The following is a 5895-nucleotide window of genomic DNA, read 5'->3' on the forward strand; positions in this document are numbered from 1 at the left end:
AGCACCTGTTGCGTCACCTGCATCTGAGAAGGAAAATTCTGTTTGTAAATGCGGCTTTAGGAGGTGCCTCAGTTTGTGTTGACAAGGTGCAACCGGAGACAATACAAAAGAGTAATGTTGCAACTCCTGTTACCAGAAAAGGATTTCTGCCACATAATGATGAAGCTTTTCTTGAAGAAGTAAAGAGGCAGGAGTCCGATAGACAAAGACTTATAGCTGAGATAACTGAATTAATTATATTATTGCACGATTACATGCACAGACTATAAGGATTTTCAAGGCTGGAATGTGTATCAATGGCGTGAATTACTTACTAACCTTTTCAATGTTTTGAAAAAAGCGCAGGAAGAGATTACAGAAATGTCTCAAGGGACTAATGAGCATTTGGCTAAAATATTGACTAGACCTGGGTTAAAACAGGTGTATGATGATATTGCATCCTCCCACTCCCCTCAGAAAAATGATATTAAATGCTTGAGGAACAGATTGAATAAAGCTTGTTTTCATGCTGAAAAAAAGATTTGATTCTCCTTCCCTTGCCGAGAAACTTTCAGACTCTCCTAAGATTGAGCTGAGGAGCCGTGCAATCCCCAGACAGTTCCCATTGCGCATTTTTCCTTCTCCTAAGGGCACTAAGTGAAGTTTTTAATTTGGCTAAATCTTTCCCAAACCCTAGGGATAACCCAGTGAAATTTATGGAAACCAGGAGACAATTGATGATTTCTTACAACCCTACATGGGCAGATGTTACTACTTTACTTAGGGCATTGTTTGTAAATACTACCAACTATAGAAAGATAGTTACAGATGTGGAGAAAAATTGGGAATGGCCTAAGGAGGATCCTGTGGAGGATTATTCTGATCCAGAATTGGTTGAGGAATATGTGAAAGAAAGGGCAAGATTAACGGATAGGTTGGACATTTTTTGTGAACCAAGGGTGGATTGGCAGAAGCTTATGTCCTTGAGGCAGGAGACAGAGGAAGATGCCACTTCCTTTCACACTTGATGTAGTCAGGGATTCCAGCATTTTTCTGGAATCCCAGAAGGTGATTCTGGGAGAGGGGTGGTTGCTGTTTTTGTTAATGGACTTTTGTCTCCTATCAAAGATTTACTAGAGAACTCAGTGATCGACTGGCCAACTAAAGACTCTGGTGTTATCCTGCTTGACATTGCAAACGCAGAATCAAGGAGAAAGAGGAATCGGAAAGACAGGAATGAGCTAAAGACGGTCAGAACCATAAACTTTTGAATTTACAGATTGCTTCCTTGAGTGGATTTAACCGAGGACGAGGTCAAAACACAGGAGGATTCAGCCGGGGACCTGGATGGAGACAACCTCCACCTTTTAGGTGTGATAAGAGACCTGGCCAGAGCACAGGGAACTAGCGGGTGTGTTACCAATGTGGACAAGCAGGACATTTCAAATGTAAGTGCAGATACAATCCTGATAATTTTTCCTATGCTACCTCTGCTTTAGCCAATCACCCTATGACTACTCAGAACCAATCTGATTTCCCTCCACCTCCTTTCCCAGTCCTTCTACAGCAGCTTTTTACTCTGATGATATGGACCAGGATTTGGACTGACTAGAGGCAGCAAGGATTTCTGTCCTTCAGAACTTATTATTTCCTTGTTCTGCAGGGGCGGAAGTAGAGGGTAAGGTGGAAGGAAAAACATGCAGGTTTATTTTGGACTCAGGCGCAACTTATTCTGCCTTGAAACAGAGGGATGCCCCTACCTGGGTGTGTGATGCCTTAATGGGATCCCCTGTAGTTCAGTGTGAAGGCATAGGTGGGGTGGGAATCCCACATGTAAAATCTCCACCTTTAACACTGATCCTGCAAGGTAGCATATACCATCTTTCCTTCCTAATAAGTCCTCACCACCCTGTAAACCTTTTGGGAAGAAACTTTCTCTGAGCATTGCTAAAGCCAATCTGAGCTGGCTTGAAGGTGCTTTACGGCGTTCTATTTGCTTATTCCAACCCCAAGATGACTTTGAGACAGATTTAGAGAACATTCCAGAAGAGCATTGGGCAAGATCCCTGGGGAACTGGGTTCCACTCCCACTGCAGCTCCATGTGACCCAGGTACAAAAAACACCTTAGACTGTGAACCCACTAAAGCACCCGCATATGATATGTACAGCAGTGACTATTTCTGGTAGCACTATAGAAAATGCTTCTGCCAATTACGGAAACTACGTGCAATAAAATCATATGTACAATCACTAATCCTAAGCTCATCATTTACCTAGGATCCTACAAAAAAAAAAAAAAAACTACCAAAAGATTGAGAACAATCCAAAACACAGCCATGCGACTGATTTTTTTGACTTGAAAAAATCCGTCCACATCACTCCATATTTCAAAAAACTGCACTGGCTACCAGTCGAGGCCAGAATAATTTTCAAATTCAGTCACCTATGCTTCAAAACACTATTCGGTACTGCACCCGCCTACCTTCTGAAACACTTTGTTCTCCAAAACAAACTCCGCCTCTCACGCAGAACACTATTATTCGCCTTTCCGAATCCCAAAGGATTTCAATTCAAAAGATTCCTCGGCAAGACACTTTCCTTCCAAGCAGGAAGCTGGAACAATACTCTAACTCCTTAACTCACAGGTGTCAAAGTCGGTCCTCGAGGGCCGGAATCCAGTCGGGTTTTCAGGATTTCCCCAATGAATCTGCATGAGATCTATTTGCATGCACTGCTTTCAATGCATATTCATTGGGGAAATCCAGAAAACCCGACTGGATTCCGGCCCTCGAGGAGGGACTTTGACACCCCTTAACTCATCGTCATACCAATCATTCAGAAGATCACTTAAAACCCATTTATTTGATAAATTTGTTTCAACTTCCTCAAACGATTTCCTCTACATCTACTTGCATGCTCCTGCCTTCTGATATATATAATTATGTCGTGCGCCGGTTTATTTACTCATACTTCAAGCTCTTGATGTAACTTCACTGCATTCCTGAAGCCTCTCTTGTAAACCGTCTTGAACTGAAAGGTATGACGGAGATATAAATAAAGCTATTATTATTACTGTACACTTCCCCCTCCGTATTCGCGAATTCCGTATCTATGGATTCGGTTATTCGCTATTTTTGACTAAAAAATAAATTTTAATTTTTCGGGCTTTTTTTTAGCCCTGTAAGCCCACCCCCCTTAGCCTTACCTGGTGGTCTAGCGGGTTTTCAGGCAGGAGCGATCTTCTCACACTCATGCTCCATGCAGATCGCTCACAGGAAATGGCTCGAGAGACTACGGGAGTTCAAGGCAGCCATTTCCTGTGAGTGATCTGCAGGGGGCAGGAGCGTGGGAAGATCGCTCCTGCCTGAAAACCCGTTAGACCACCAGATAAGGCTTAAAGGGGAGGGCTTACAGGGCTAAAAATAGCCTTGGGAAGCCTGGGATAAGGGCAGAACTGGCCCGAACATTATTCGCGGTTTTTTCATATTCGCAGTCTGGCTCTGCCCCTAACCCCTGCAAATACGGAGGGTGAAGTGTATTCAGTGCTACCACCTTTGCAATTAACTGACTATATGTGGTCAATTTAAACGCTGCAGCCGGTATTTAAAACAAATACAGCAGCATTTGAATATTGATCGGTAAAATAATATCAGGTGTCTTTTTGCCTTTTATTTCCCAGGGGATAAAAACCATCCCCCTCATTAGTCTAGAGAGCTTGGGGCACTTTTGCATTGATTTTACTAGCTTAAAAAAACAGTACATTCCTGTCTAGTTTTAAGGTTTAACAGACTTTGCCTGGAGTTTGTACTGAATCGGATTCCCTGCCTCTTCAGTAAATAAAAGAAGCCAGTTCTTATCTGCCAGATCTATTATTGCATCATATACCAGGGCTGATCTCAATAGCTTCATAATCAAACACTGGTACGACAGCATTTAAATGATTGATCTATGCATATAAACAGAGCTGTGTTCTTTGTAGTATATATAGAACCTAGCTTGAGTTCAACTGTTTGCAATTATTCAGGTTGCTTAGGGACTATACAAAGCAACTAACTGGTCTGAAAAAAAAATAATGTGTGGGTGCAAATCCAGCACCCAGTCTGTAAAACAACACTCTGAAAGCCACGCCGATTCTACTGTAACTAAAGAAGGGTCCGCTCCAGCGGCTAGAAAAATGCCTAAAAGGTAAGATGAGTCTCTCATCCTGGACTGTATTTGATTTCTAATATGTCTTTTTCCCATCGCTTTTCAAAGTATAATTGGCTGGGACAGACCAAAGGTCCATCAAGCACAGGATCCTGTTTCCAAAAGTACCTCGCTAGATCTCAAGCAGTGTCTGGAGAGGAATCTAAAGTTTAACCTCAGCTAATTTGGTGATGGTTTTGCACTGAACAGCTCAATAATGTTAGAAAGATCCTACCTGCAAATTATTATGTGCACAGGGAAAAAAAAACAACGTTTGAGAAGCAGGAACTTTGTAACAAATATTCCTGTACTCATATCTAACATGAGCATTTCTGCCCGTCTATACTATAGAAAGTATTGGAAAGCATATAGGGAAATTTTGTTTGAGGGTTGTTTTTTTTTTTTTAACCGAGTGTTTGTAATGAAAGGCATCCTTTTGGGGCAGGGGAGAGAGTGGCACAGTGATTAAAGCTACAGCCTTAGCATCCTGACGTTGTGGGTTGAAACCCACACTGCTCCTTGTGACCCTGCACAAGCCACCCTATTCCCTCCCTCCCGTTGCCCCATCTACATTAGGTAAATTGTGAGCCCACCAGGACTAACAGAAAAATGCTTCAGTATCTGAATAAATTAATGTAAACCGTTCTGAGCTTCCCCTGGGAGAACAGTATAGAAAATTGAATAAATAAATAGTGTGAAAAGTTTCAGCCTCTGATAACCAGAGCTGGTATTATGACATAGAGAATGACACGGGGGAAAATTCTGTCCCCGTCACGTCCCTGGCCCACCATCCCCTTCACCGCCCTGTCCCCGCTATCCCCTTCATTGCCCCATCCCCATCTCCGCCATCCCCTTCACCCCCTTCACACCCCGTCCCCGCAGCATCCATTCAAGCCTCAATACTGAAATATTTAGCTTATTCCTTCCTTATAAATCAAAGTTCTGGCTACAGAACTAGAGAAAGAGATGTTCAGCTGGCAGAGCTTTGTTTATAAATTTTTATCAACACAACTAATATAATATTTTATCCTAAAGCAAAAAAAATAAATAAATAAATAAATGGAAATAAATATACATTTTTTTCTACCTTTGTTGTCTGGTTTCTGTTTTCCTCATCTTCTCATTCAATTCAATTTCTTCCATCCACTGACTGTCTTCTCTCAGCGTCTTCCATTTGCTCTGTTACTGTGCCTCTCCCTTCACCCCCCCTCCCCAATTGGTTTGGCACCCATCTTCTTCCCTCCGCTCCCCCCATAGTCTGGCATCTCTGTCTTCTCCTCACTCTGTCTTCCCCATTTCCCTTCAAGCATCTTCTCCCCACTCTCTCTTCCCCATTTCCCAGCATCTTCTCCCCACTCTCTCTTCCCCATATCCCAGCGTCTTCTCCCTACTCTCTCTTCCCCATTTCCCCAATGTCTTCTCCCCTCTCTTTCTTCTTTAGTTCCCTTCAGGCTGCTTCAGCGTCTTCTCCTCTCCATCCCCCCGCCCCCAGCACCCCGCAGCTCCCTCCCGCCGGCCAGCCATGCATCTGCCTCCCTCTCTTCCCCTTACCTTCTCTTTGTGGCAATTTCTATAAGGCTATCCATTGTATTGCAGCCGGAGCCTTGAAGTCGCATCACGTTGGCTGCTGGAAAAGTCTCCGCTGATGCAACCGGAAACAGGAAGTTGCGTCAGAGGAGACTTTGCCAGCAGCCAACGTGATGCGACTTCAAGGCTCCGGCTGCAATACA

This window comes from Geotrypetes seraphini, chromosome 17 (genome assembly GCF_902459505.1).
Source record: "Geotrypetes seraphini chromosome 17, aGeoSer1.1, whole genome shotgun sequence".
Classification (NCBI taxonomy): Eukaryota; Metazoa; Chordata; class Amphibia; order Gymnophiona; family Dermophiidae; genus Geotrypetes; species Geotrypetes seraphini.